At 38.1% G+C, this 14,767-nt stretch overlaps 1 protein-coding gene across 1 annotated transcript in view; it reads right to left on the bottom strand.

The window, feature by feature from the left end:
• Positions 1 to 14,767, bottom strand: part of LOC141451623 (cell adhesion molecule 2-like) — a 407,804-nt gene that overhangs the window by 275,320 nt on the left and 117,717 nt on the right. The window lies entirely within an intron of this gene.

Raw genomic sequence — 14,767 nt, 5'->3', positions numbered from 1 at the left:
CAATAACAAAATCCTGTGGTTTTTCTATCTCAATGCCCAAACCGTACTTTGGGCACCTTTATTTTACTATTTTTCCCGAAAGCATCTCAACCCTTTTTTACTTTCTATTTTATGATTTTATCAGCTTTTAAAACAATCCACGCGATTTAAAAAACAAAACAAAAGAAATTGATTCAGATAATCAGCTGATTATAGAAATTCCGACAACTTTGCTTAACTACCTTAACGAAGACTGTTTAACAGCGCATATCACTTCTATACCTAGTCTTCGAAAAGGGTAGAGATAATAAGGGCAGACCACAGAGTGACCAGAGAAGGAAATTAAGTAGGGCGTGGAGAACAGAGAGTGGCTGACCCTTTTACGCTAGTTCCCCTACCTGCAGAGAATCTGTATTCCTTGGAAATAGATATTATCGGAAGATGTTCTCGACTGCAGCTACCAAAATCAGAAGATTGTCCTCCGTCTCCGACAGCCTAATATTAAAGTGCTGAACACCAGTCTTAACTATTCAAATATGGTTTGGGAATGCCTTAGTAAACAGGCTAGAAGGTACCCTATTTTATATTAGGGACTAGCGAGGCTGGGGACCTAAAACTATTATCAATGTTTAACTTACCTAGTACCTGCTGGCCAGGAACGGAGCTAACACTTCTTTCATTGGCCCGGAACTTGTCCTGGGTGGAAAGACTGGATCTGGAGAGAGAGCATGAAAAGATCTGGGTGATGTTTCCTGGGGTCTAACACAGTAAGAGTATGATGCTTTGGCTGTGTAAACAAAGAAACAAAGTGACTCTGTACTTGGACAGACATCAGATTACTCTGATCACAGGCCTACTCACGGGGCAATGGTAGGTTCAGGAAGCATCTGTACAAGGTAGGGGCTTATTAGCTCGTTGTGCAGATTGTGTCAGGAAGAGAAGGAAACGGTCTCTCACCTGCTGTTCGATTGCGTTGCAATTGAGTGGTGGCACTAGGAAACCTTTGGCTCTTTGAGACCAAAGGTTGTAGTAGCACAAAAAGAACTAGTAGGGAAAGTCCTCAACATCCTTAGTAGTGGAATTTTCGTCTTCTAGATCCAAAAAGAGGGGAAGACACAATAAGCCTCTTGTGGCTGCGGTGCCGTGGGGCAAAGGTCCCGTACTTTTTCTAGTTCTAATTCTACCGAGTGTATCCAGTAGAACATAGTAAAAAATTCTACAAACTTCAATTTTTGGTTAACTAAAATTTCCTGTTAGAAGTAACCAATTATCAAATCGGAAAAATAAGAAGTTCTGGCGATTTCTCGTCTAAGGGACACTAAACCAAATTTATCTCACAATGGATATTATCAACAATAAGTGAAAATAGAACAGAGATAAGAAAACACCATATTAATGTTGAATTAAATATAACGTTAAATGTTGAATAATGTAACTGGTATCAAGCTCGGAATTGTAGGTGTTAGGTTTGTCGCTGCCTCATTAACTTGGTACTTTTAGCCGTAGGGCTTAAGGAATTTAAGTTAGATAATGTGATATACGTAGTACTTATATTATCTTGTGGAGTGAAGGATTAAGTTATATTCAGTATGATTAAGTTACATCTCAGAGTATTAAGTTACGTTTTAGAGTAATTAAGTTATATTAATCATGTCAGCACATGGTAGGCGGGGGTTACGTAATACAAATTTACATTCAAACATACATATCAATTTGTAAATTTTGTAATAATGTAAACATATTTGTAAATAATGTGCATTCTCCTAAAAATGCCTGGAGATAAAAAAAAAGTCTTGCTTGAGCTGAGATTTAGAGAAGATTAAAGAAATTTGACAATGGTATAATTGGAATAGACACTGAAATAGATTTAGCGACTTAAGAATAATTATTCCACCTGCAGCGGAATAATAGAAGGTAAATTCTCAAAAGGGATTTTCGGTTCACGTGATTTGAACTTCTGGCAATTGAATACCTGCAATTTATATTCACGTGTGATTAGTCCAAATGTAGTATCTTTAGAAGGCTGGATTGGGAGAAGAGAGGAATCTGTGTAGATGGTGCGTTCCTCAATCACCTTCGCTTCGCTGACGATGTTGTAATCTTCGCACCAAATCTGATACAGGCGGAAGAAATGCTAACCGAATTGCTAAAAGAATGCAAGAAAGCGGGATTAATACCGAATTGGAAGAAGACCAAAATTCTCACTAATGGGAGAAGGGAAGGTTTTAGTATCGAAGGAGAGGAACTAGAATTTGTAGAAGATTTTAACTATTTAGGACAAACGATCACTTTTAATTGCAGGAGAGAGGAAGAATTGTATAAAAGGATTAATAGGAGATGGAAGAAATTTTGGGCACTTAAAAGTATTTTTAAAGGAAATTTCTCGAATGAACTGAAAGGAAAAGTACTTACTCAGTGCGTTTATCCCTGCATTCTGTATGGATGTCAAACCTGGGCCCTCACCAAATACCTTTCCAATAGGCTCCGAATAACCCAAAATAAATTGTTGAGGAGTATGTTAGGAGTAAAGAGGCAAGAAAAGAAAAGTATTGTGGAAGTACGAAGGAAATTCGGAAAAATGCAGAATTTAGAATTGGAGACCCATCGATTAAAGTGGAAATGGGCAGGTCATGTGGCCAGAATGGAGGATAAAAGGTGGGCAAAGAGAAGTTCTGAGTGGACGCCAAGAAATCGGAAGAGAAGAAGAGGTCGTCAGGTAGTGAGATGGAGAGATGAGATGGCAGATAGAGTGGGTTGCCGGTGGTGGACCACAGCAAGAGATAGAGGTGTATGGGCTAAAGTTGTGAAATATTATTTTGAGATGTAGCAGTTATAATTTATTAATTTAGAAGAAAGTAATTTTTCTTTATTTTTTCTTATAAATTTTGTAGCTTATTTCGTTTACAGTATATTACGTTCTAAATTTTGCATACTTAACTGTTCATTTAATTATTTTTAATTACTTGCTATTTTTTTCTTAGTATATTATACTACATTCTATAGAAATTGTTAAATTGAGTTGTACAAATCGAACTCTAAATCCTCCAATGGAGAGGCTTTTTCTCTGTAAAGGGTGTTAATAAAGCTTTATTATTATTATTATTAGTCCAAATGTTTTTATTGACAGAAATAATTAACGTAATGGCTATTTTTTTTAATGACAAACCAAGTTATCCAGATGGAAAAGGCGCAATAATCTATTTTTGACCTATGGGAAATGAGGAGTATTTGTTCTGGAGAATTGATGATCCAATAGATAGAATAATCCTGTAAAAAAAAGACCAAACACAGGATGATAACCAATGAATTGGGGTTCTAGACGCAGTCTGCTTTCTAGACACTTGAATGAACCGTACAATTTTTCTGTTAAAGAAGAAGGGAAAATTTAAAGTAGCTGTTTAATTCCCTTTAAAAACTTTCACTTAAAAATAATAATAATAATAGTGTTTATTCAGGAACTTACAAACATAAGAAAAACAAAATATTTACCCTAACTATAAGCAAAATAATCTAACATTTTTTTTTTTTTTCCAAAACAAAACACACCGAGCTTGGACTTAGTCCGTCTGCCGAGTTGACTCTAATCTATTTATTAACCATACTAAATTTACAATTATATGAATAAATATATAATAAAACATTTGCTAAACTTCGGAGTGGTGGCTCACCACCACTAGGCAGAGACAGGCGAAGGAGTTCATTAGAGGCTATTCGCCGAGGCTGCGCGGGGCTATCAAGGATAATTGTAGGCTTATTAACTGGCCACTACAGGCTCAGAAAACACATGCATCGCATGGGCCTGTCAGAGGATAGCCTTTGTAGGTTCTGTCAGGAAGAAGTGGAAACGGCACTGCACGTGTTGTGTTAGTGGTGATGGGCTTGTATGGCTAAGGATGTTACATCTCGGGGAGGAACAAACCAAGGCCTGTGAGCTTTATCCAAGAGTCGCTCTCCAGAATTAAGAGTCTGATTAAAAGGACAGGTCTGGAAGGTGAGCTCTAAAGTCGAGGGGCCACAATAGATCCATAGGGGTCGCGGTGGCGTAGGCCTTGAGGTCGCCCTAATCTAATCTAAACTTCGGAACTAAACATATTTCAATATTAAAAATTAAAATGATCTATTAAAAATTATCTAGTTATAACTCCAAGCGGATATTGTGTACCTGTACAGTTTGCACCAATCAAGGCCATTCAAATAAAGAATAATTTCACTTCTCTGGAGTTTTCTATTTCCCAAGTGCTGTACCCTGAACTCCTGTAAAAGCGGACATTCCCCAATAAAATGGATGATATCTTCCACCGCTCCAAGACTACAGAGAGAACAATAGTGCCTATTTTCGTCCCTGTTTATGCTAAAATTTAAATTAAACGGTGCGCCTCTCAGCTTCATTATTACATTAATAAACTTCACACTGTTTTTTATCATGAATATATCCGTTTTCCCCTGAATCCAACTTGTAAATCCCTTGTAAATATAATGGTATTTAGCGCTATTTGCTTTCCGTATCAGACTATCTCTAAATTCTGATTTCATTTTTAACATCAATTCATTATTAGACAATTTTATTTTATTTGCTGAAATGCACTTTAAAGGTCGGAAGCTTTTACATATTATTTTGTTAGCTACTATTGTTCGTTGGTAACCATAAGCAACAAAAAGTTTGTCAACCACTGGCGTAACAGATCTCTTTTAGTCGCAAGTCTCTTACATTACCCCAAAATAGGATGACAAGAGAAATGTAGGATGAAAACGCTAAACGGAAATAAATAATAACACAGGAACTAAATTTACATTTTAAATACATTTGACTAACATTTATGCTTTTGCCTCTTCTTCGGTTTAGTTTTGAGACTATATACATATATTTTGTCTATTACAAGAGATGGTTTAAGTTTTTATTCTACTTTCATTCTTATTTTATTTCAACTTTTTGTTTAACCTCACTCACCATTTCTTAAACTGCCCTTGGGGACAAGACCGGGGACAATAAAAGAAAATTAGAATTTTCCTAGTTCCTTCTTTTTATTCAATTAGGGTTTTTTATTAAAAAAAAAAAAAAAGAAAATGAGCCGCTTTCACCACACTAACACAAATTCTACAAATTGCCTCTTCTCTTTATGGAAAATAAATGTAAAAACAGAAGAAAATTGAAGAAAATGTTTTTTTTAGCAATGCTTTTCTACAATTTTCTTTTTCTTAACTCTCATAAGAGGGAGTTTTTTTTTTCTCGATAGAGAAGATTTTTGATTTCGTGTTTTGTTCGCGGAAATACAAGTTATTAGGCCCTATAGGGTACAAACCATTCGGTCAGCATCACTTGAAATACAGGAAATTGCGTGTAGTTCAAATTTGATATTTCGACCATTTGTTATCGGCAGGTGAACGCGTAATTAAGGTTTTTGATAAAATACCGAAAGAATCCTATGCATTTTTTTTCACTTAGCCATATTTACAACTGCAACAAAATGTTGCATCAAGTAAATTTGATGAAACTGGTTCAAGTTCTCATGAATGTCATGTAAGAGCAACCACCCATTGGCGAAACTCTTTCTCAGTGGATTTCACTCATATCAGTAGCTCTCTAGGCCATTTCCGCTTCAATCGACGAGGAGGATTGTTTGGAAGGTGAGGAGAGGAGAGTTGGTTGCACAAGAGGATTAGGATGAAGAGAGCAAGGAGTCTGTGAAAGTTGCGGTAGCGAGACTTTATTAGATCGGTTACAAAAAAAAAAAAGAAGAAGGATGTGAAGGTATTGTTGAAGTTTCTGAAATGCAGTATGGTGCATTAAGGATTTTCCGTAGGATTTTTAGACTGTGTAGTGTCTGCAGGCGTTTTGGAGTTACGAGGGTTTGATTGAGCCGCCGCACTTCTGCTCCGTATGTCCTATATGGGTCTTAACAGTGTCTTGTAAATTGTCGAGTTTGTGATTCAAGTCGAGTTTGGATCTGCGGTCAAGTAGTCTAGTAAGTAGCTTGAATCGCCTGTTCACGTCTTGTCGTTTTAGCCGAGTATGTGGGTTCCACGTGAGTTTCTTATCAATGTACAGTCCTATGTATCGTACTACGTCGCCCTAAGATGACACTCTGGATTTACAAGAGTGTAGTAAGACCCATGGTGTCACATGGGGCGGTGGTTTGGTGGGCAAAAACCTTGCAGGTGGGTGGAGTCCGGGCGCTCAGTGGTATTCAAAGGCTAGCTTGCCTGAGTGTCACTGGTGCCATGAGGACCTCCCCTACTGCGGCCTTGGAGGTTTTGTTAAATCTGCCCCCATTGCACATATATATTCAAGGCGTTGCAAGGGCCGTTGTCGTTAGGCTTATGGAAGGACAAGCTCCTATTACCGTCAGGCATGGAGGAGCATATCAAGAGTTATGTGAGGAGCTGGAGGCCGATTCTATTTTGGGCCTGCCTTCGGATTCTATGACTCCCAAATATAACTTCGACAAGCCGTTCAAAGTTTGTATTGGAGACCGGGACCCCCAGTGGTGGGAGATTCAATGTGGTACACTGATGGCTCCAAGATGGAGGAGGGAGTGGGAGCGGGAGTGTACGGGGTGAGGCCGAAATGTAGCTTTTCGGTTAGCCTAGGGAAGCTAGCTACAGTTTTTCAGGCTGAGCTGGCTGCAATTAGGTTCTGTGCTACCGAGATTGAAGGGCGAGGAATTATTAATTCTAAAGTCGTAATTTTCTCGGATAGTCAGGCTGCTCTACGGGCAATTAGTTCCTATCAGGTTAACTCAAAACTGGTTTGGGACTGTCTGGGTGCCCTGAAGGAAATTAGTGACCAAAATAAGGTCTTTCTGGTCTGGGTACCTGGTCATTCAGGACATAAGGATAACGAAGCGGCAGATTTATTGGCCCGGGAAGGCTCTGCGAGATACTTCGTTGGCCCGGAGCCCTGTTTTGGGGTTCCGAAGTGTATTAAGACTGCGACCATTAACTTATGGGTGCAGAGTAGGTCTCAGGAGTGGTGGTCTGCCACCACTGGACAGAGACAGGCGAAGGAGTTTATTAAAGGCTATTCGCCGAGGCTGACTGCAGAATTAATCCGCCAAGGCCTTGGGGTTATCAGGATGATTGTAGGTCTATTAACTGGCCACTGCAGACTCAGAAAACACATGCATCGCATGGGCCTGGCAGATGATAGCCTCTGTAGGTTCTGTCAGGAAGAGAAGTAAACAGCACTGCACGTGTTGTGCCAGTGTGAGGGGCTTGTTTGGCTAAGGATGTTACTTCTCGGGGAGGAAAAACCAAGGCCTGGTGAGCTTTACCCAAGAGTCGCTCTCCAGCATTAAGAGTCTAATTAAAAGGACAGGTCTGGAGGGTGAGCTTTAAAGTTAGGGGAGCCACAATAGACCCAAAGGGGTCGCAGTGGCGTAGGCCCTGAGGCCGCCCTAGTCCAATCTAATCTAATCTAATCGTACTACTTCAGCTGGAGGAATCGTTACATCGTTCAGTTGAACTGGTGGACTTGCAGATTTTCGTAAAGTAAACATCCTCTAAAAAAAAAGAGATTTTTTTGTTTCTTTAAACTGTTTGGGTAATTGCAGTTCTATAACTAGTAAATTTCATGATGAAATTCCCGTTTTAGGGTAATGGAGGCTGAAATTTCTCTTAAGTGCGTGCCATGTGAGGCCTGTATTTCCTGTATAAGATTCTATATTTCAAAAAATCAGACGTCTGGAAGTGCAATTTTATTTAAGTGCAAAAGATTTTTGAATCGCCGCTATCCATATTCAAATGATCTAGTTTAAAGAAATGTTTAAATTACAAATGTGAGAACTGTAAATTGTAAAAAGAAAATGTCGTGTATTTAAAAAAAAAAAATAAGTAAATAAATAAATACAAATAAAAAATTGTGGTTAAAACTAAAATTAAACAAACAAATCATCAATACTACACGTTTTGTTTAGTACAACCGAGTAATCGATAGAGTATATTCATCCGTCCGGAAAGCAGAGTGTGTGGCGCGGGGACAAGAACTGTTAGTAAACTAAGTGGTTCTCGAACGCATTATGTATTTATATACTCAGCCCTGCCAGTTTTCAAACCCTTAATGAAAAAACATGGAATTTCATTTAACGAAATAAAATAATAAAATACCTGAACTGAAAAACAACCACGTAAATTCAATGGTAAACTTTGTGAAGTTTAAAAATTAAAAAAATACAAAAACTCATATGTGTATTGCTAGAATAAAAATGTTAAAACAGTGGTGTGAAGCATTCACATGACTTATCGCAATTTTTTACGTAATAAAATTTCTGTGAAACCATTTTGGGCGAGAATTAGCTAAAAATAACAAAATATATTCATTAAAAAGTCATTTCCGTTCAACCTTTGTTCTTCAAATTTGGAATTTCCATTACAAGATAAGCTACATTTTAATGTTAATCCTTAGGAAGATTGTTGCACAAGAAAAGCACTAGAAAACAAGGAAATCCTTCGCGATCGGAGCAAAGAGTTTTAGGATATGAGACCATCAATTCTAGATCACAGATGGCTCAGTAACAAATTTAACGGCGTAAACTGGACTGTCGTTTTTGTTTACTCTAAATCGCGCAGTCAGTGTGATCATTAGTTTTGATGAAGACAACTATGGCACTAACAGACTTCACAGGTTCGTCGTTCGTGAGAATTGGTAGGTCAATCGTCTGATATATTGATCATGGCCGTCTGAGAGGGCTGTTTCCATTTTAGTAATCGGTTAAGGAGAATGCCGTCCGGTTGGCTGCGAAAGAGTTAATAAAAATGCAGCTCTTCGCTGCTTCGGAGGATAGAACGATCAGGAGGATGTTTGAAATAAGAGGCGTGGCTATTAAATAACGAGGCGATTGCTGTAAAACATTTTATTTTAAATTTATACATATTTAGTTATCATCACCTTCAATATACACCTCTCCCCTATCCCTACAAACGCTCCCTGCGAATTTACCATTGTTCGAAACCGTGCTGGAAGTCTTTATCTGTGAGCTCCTGCATGACGCGTGCACCTTTTTCTTTCACAGCTTCAACGGACTGAAAACGTGTTCCTTTCTAATGCAGATTTGAATATTGGGAAACAGATAAAAGTCACGTGGGGGCCAGGTCAGGCGAATAAGGCGGGATGGCCTAAAACTGGGATGTTGTACTTTGGCTAGAAACGTCTTGACAGACAATGCAGTGTGAGCCGGCGCTATTGTCTTGATGGAGAACCCGTGACACTTGTTATTCCACAAATCGGGCCGTTTTTTCCTTACTCTTTCACGGAGTTGAGCAAACACCTGTCGGTAGTAATGTTGATTAATTATAATCGATATTTTCATCCGTTTTGGACGTGGAAGGGCGACCCGGGCGGTCATCATCACCAACGTCTTCTCGGCCATCTTGGAAACGCTTGAACCACTCAAAAACTTGCGCACGTGATTAACATTCATCACCATAAACTTCTTTTAATACAAGATAAGTTTCGGTAGCGGTTTTATCAAGTTTTGATGCGAAATTTCACAAAAATTCGTTCCTCTACTACATGCGTAGTATCATGTTTTCGGCAAAAAGAAACTAACACCTCATACACAAACGACGGTTCCGGTCAGACAGATTTCTCTACAAACAGGTGAGACGCAGGTGCATCGAAAGAGAAGGCTTTACGCTGCACAGCTGTCGGTCGGTAGGATTTGACGCATGCATAGTTCTTCTGTAGCAGCATCAGTCTCATTATTTAATAGCCACACCTCGTAAGTCTTAATCCGAAGGTCCCGGATTTGGGCCCGTTTTTTTCTCTCTCTCTCTCTTTCCTCAGAGGTTTCTGCAGATTAATTGCAAATTACTTTAATGGTAATTAAAAGGTAAAAAACTATTGCTACTAAAAAAGCTGCTTGTCGAGTAAAATAATAAGCGCAAATGCAAATGTTCTTGTTGTTAGGTTGGGGATATCCGCAGGGACGCTACAATGCCTTTATTTTATTTTTCTTACAAATATTTTGGTACTAGTCAGTTTACTACGTGAACCGCTTCAAGGCGCAAAAACGTTTTCGTTCGATTCTAACCAATCACGTAGACAATCGTCGAATGTTTTCCACAAAAGTCTGACTGTGGAAATAGTAATAGATGGTGTACTTCTATGAATTCTAATTTTCCAGCGTTCACAATTTTCTTTTATTTAAAAAAAATAAAGTTTACTAACTTAGAATCGAACTTGTGATCTGAATATAACTGATAAAGAATGCATCGTGGACTAACCTCAGAGAATTTGGGCTAATTGGAATAGTTTGTTCTGTATTTACTTAAACTGTGAAATTCTAACTTACAAATTTACTCTCAATTTAATCGAATTTTCAAAAAAATGTTTCGTAATCGATACAATGTATCGATAAAATCGTAGAAGCAGTTTGAGATTACATCTATCTCAAAAAAAAATGAATTATCTATTGGGTAAAGTAGCAGAATGGTTATAGGCGGGACCCGCAAAGCTAAGATGTATTGTTGGTTTAGTGGGTTCGATTTCTAGTCTAAACCTTGGATTTTATTTAATGGTTTTAATCTTGTAAGGCGCCCCATTAGCCGAGCGGTTATAGGCTAGACCCGCAAAGCTAAGATGTATTGTTGGTTTAGTGGGTTCGATTTCTAGTCTAAACCTTGGATTTTATTTAATGGTTTTAATCTTATAAGGCGCCCCATTAGCCAAGCGGCTGTAGGCTAGACCCGCAAAGCAAAGATGTATTGTTGGTTTAGTGGGTTCGATTTCTAGTCTAAACCTTGGATCTTATTTAATGGTTTTAATATTGTAAGGCGCTCCATTAGCCGAGCGGTTATAGGCTAGACCCGCAAAGCTAAGATGTATTGTTGGTTTAGTGGGTTCGATTTCCGTGCCTAGGCCTTGGATTTTATTTAATGGTTTTAATCTTGTAAGGCGCCCCATTAGCCGAGAGGTTATAGGCTAGACCCGCAAAGCTAAGATGTATTGTTGGTTTAGTGGGTTCGATTTCTAGTCTAAACCTTGGATTTTATTTAATGGTTTTAATCTTGTATGGTGCCCATTAGCCAAGCGGCTGTAGGCTAGACCCGCAAAGCAAAGATGTATTGTTGGTTTAGTGGGTTCGATTTCTAGTCTAAACCTTGGATCTTATTTAATGGTTTTAATATTGTAAGGCGCTCCATTAGCCGAGCGGTTATAGGCTAGACCCGCAAAGCTAAGATGTATTGTTGGTTAGTGGGTTCGATTCCCGGTGTCTAGGCCTTGGATTTTATTTAATGGTTTTAATGTTATAAGGCGCCCCATTAGCCGAACGGTTATAGGCGAAACCCGCAAAGCTAAGATGTATTGTTGGTTTAGTGGGTTCGATGTCCCCGGTCTAGACCTTGGATTTTATTTAATGGTTTTAATGTTAAAAGGCGCCTCATTAGCCGAACGGTTATAGGCAAAACCCGCAAAGCTAAGATGTATTGTTGGTTTAGTAGGTTCGATGTCCCCGGTCTAGACCTTGGATTTTATTTAATGGTTTTAATGTTATAAGGCGCCGAACGGTTATAGGCAAAACCCGCAAAGCTAAAATGTATTGTTGGTTTAGTGGGTTCGATTTCCGTGCCTAGGCCTTGGATTTTATTTAATGGTTTTAATCTTGTAAGGCGCCCCATTAGCCGAGAGGTTATAGGCTAGACCCGCAAAGCTAAGATGTATTGTTGGTTTAGGCTTCGATCCCCTTTAAACATTAAAGTATGTTCGCTAGTCGCTTTCATCCACGACACCTAAATAGGTAGTTGGACGTAATGTCTGCCTGAAAAACTTGGCAATACCTTTTTTTTTTCTTTTATGTGCCATTTCCTGTCGGTTGATTTGTAACCAATTAAGAAATTCTGCCCAAAAATTGATCCTTATTAATATTATATTGAAGGCAAGACAGAGCAATCGCCTAACCACTCCTCACTCTCTCTCAAAAGTGCCCTAAATTAAATTTTCTTGGAAAGGCGTTTAGAGTAAAAAGTTGCATAAATGCAATTAGTGCACCTAGTTTAAAAAAAAAATAGCTTGAGTTGTTTTTCAAAAATCTTGGAAACAATTGATTCATTTGTTTGATTAGTACTATCGGCTAACTTATTCTGACCTAACAGAAGGCATCCTCTGTTTGGCATCTATGCTTCATATACAATATGTAGAATTTATAAAATGAGTTAAAGGCAAACTAATAAATACACCAATCTATAATAAGTAGAGTTTATTAACATAAGACATAAGGCATAACATAACACATACGATTCTAATGCCAACACAAGGCCCAACTCACATCACACACAGTAATCGAATGGGAAAAGGAATGGAATGTCTCCAACTACCTGCTACCCTCTAGCTACCCCTAACGGTCAGCCCTTCTCTTACACCCTCAACAGGGTTGCCAAATATCCAACATTCCAATACAAATTTACTACAACTCGGCCAATCCTGACCCGTGATCGCCCTCGATCACACGAGTGATAAATTACAATTTAATAAAAAGTTTCAACTAATCCTACGAATAAACATAACTGAACATAAAACAGGCTAATACATAAACAGAATTAATCTAAATAAATCATAATTAAAACAACCTAAAACTATCATAACAATATTACATAAATGATAAATAAAACAATAGAAAACAATATCATAAACTAACAAATATAACTCCCCTTCTTTCTTTCCTAATATTAGATTGTACACAATACATTTACCGCAGTTAGCTATATAATCTTTAATTTTGCCTTGTAATTTTGGGAACACATAAGACCTTAAAATTAATTCGGCACCTTTATTAACACCTAAATGACCAACATAATCATGAAACATTTTGATATTTTGGTTTTCCAACTTTTTTGAAACTACAAATACAATTTTCCCCTTTTTCTTTCTACATACCAACCCACCATTACATAATTCAAATCTTTTATACACTTTATTCTCTAAATATTCACTAATTTCACAATTTCTCTTATCACTGTCCTGAGATTCCCTAATCACTTGAGGCTCTACAGCGGGTTTACGAGGTTTCTCGGTCTGTACATATTCATTAATAATCTTAGGGACAGATTTTACGTAATTAACATTAAGCTCTGGGTTTACAATCGGAAAAGGTTTTTGTTCTACTGCACTGTGGTCAATTAATATTACCTCAGAACCATCATTAAGTGCTACCTCACGTAATATATCGCTTTCACTCACATGATCTTCCATTATCAAAGGTATTGCTGAACCGGGCAAGGCTTCTACTTCTCCACTAGTAGTAGCGCCTTCTATGACAATGTCGGCTGTGGATGGAGGTACAGCGGAATTCTCAACTACCAGCGAAACTGAAGATGTGTTCTGCTCCTGTCGTTCGCAATCCCTTTGAAGGTGTCCCATTTTGCCGCACTTGAAACAGCTTCCCTTTTCACGTCTGGGTTTCGGACATTCAGCCACTACATGTCCCTTGACACTGTCTTCGCTAGAAAATTCCTCCACAAGTGCTTCCTTCAATGCACTGTAACTGGTTAAACCACGTTCAACACTAACAAAAAGTTTTGCCAGTCCCTTCAGTGATTTTTTAGCGAACACCCATTTTTCTAACTCTTGCCACTTCATAACTTGCGCCAATTCTTCAAAATCAGTTAACCACAAGTTAATGGTGTAGTTATCCTCTCCGGTAAATGGCCTCAGACTTTCTTCTATGTCTCTAGAAGAAAACTGAAATGGTCGACATTGCTGCACATATTTTGAATATGAAGAATTTTCACTCACTTCCTCAATGTATTCATCTTCTTCTTCTTCTTCTGGTTGTTCTTCACTTATTGCTTCAAGTAATAAGCTAATATCATTAAGGAACTTACACAACTCAGACGCCACATCCTGTCTACAGCTTAACTGAATACCTAATAGGTTTGCAACACTTTTCAATTCCCACAACGAAAATGTGTCTTTCAATTCTTCCACTTTATTACATAAGTCCACTTCATTCAAATTAAACCCTTCAAATTCCATTAGTTTTTTCCTACTTAGACGCCCTTCATCTAACCCAAAAATGACTTGGTACAACAACTTGGCATCCTTTACATTTGCGGCCATAATTGCGGATTCAATCTTCCTGTTATCACTAAACTTCATTTTGTTCACACAAATTGACAATTCTTTAACAAATTAGCCGAACTTTAACTCACTTTACCAGTTCTTTACTATTTGCCGCACTTTACCAACCAGTTCTTAACCCCACACCTGAAGTTGTAGAATTTATAAAATGAGTTAAAGGCAAACTAATAAATACACCAATCTATAATAAGTAGAGTTTATTAACATAAGACATAAGGCATAACATAACACATACGATTCTAATGCCAACACAAGGCCCAACTCACATCACACACAGTAATCGAATGGGAAAAGGAATGGAATGTCTCCAACTACCTGCTACCCTCTAGCTACCCCTAACGGTCAGCCCTTCTCTTACACCCTCAACAGGGTTGCCAAATATCATACATTCAAATTTACTACAAATAAAATGTTAACCTTCTTTTCCAAATTTACATAGATCCGATTCTGTGACCTTTACTCTGTTTTCAACCCATATTGGCAATTGGTGATTCGCATAAATACGTTGGACCAAAAAACGCATTTAAAAATGCAGCAATCTCCAAATATTTGGATATTATCCTGCTTAATAATGTACAGCAGCTTTCATCCCTTTTTTTTTCTCGGTATTCACATAAGTTCCCTTAGTAGTGTATAAAAGGCACGTTCTAGCCAACCGCCATGAAGCAATATGGCGGCCGTCTAGAATTTGCCCAAAGAATTATTTTTTAATAA

The sequence above is a fragment of the Rhodnius prolixus genome, unplaced genomic scaffold (assembly GCF_049639745.1).
Source record: "Rhodnius prolixus isolate KJV_2025 unplaced genomic scaffold, Rpr scaffold_14, whole genome shotgun sequence".
Lineage (NCBI taxonomy): Eukaryota > Metazoa > Arthropoda > Insecta > Hemiptera > Reduviidae > Rhodnius > Rhodnius prolixus.
The sequence above is the reverse complement of the archived record's forward strand: the minus strand, read 5'-3'. Positions and strand labels throughout refer to the sequence as shown.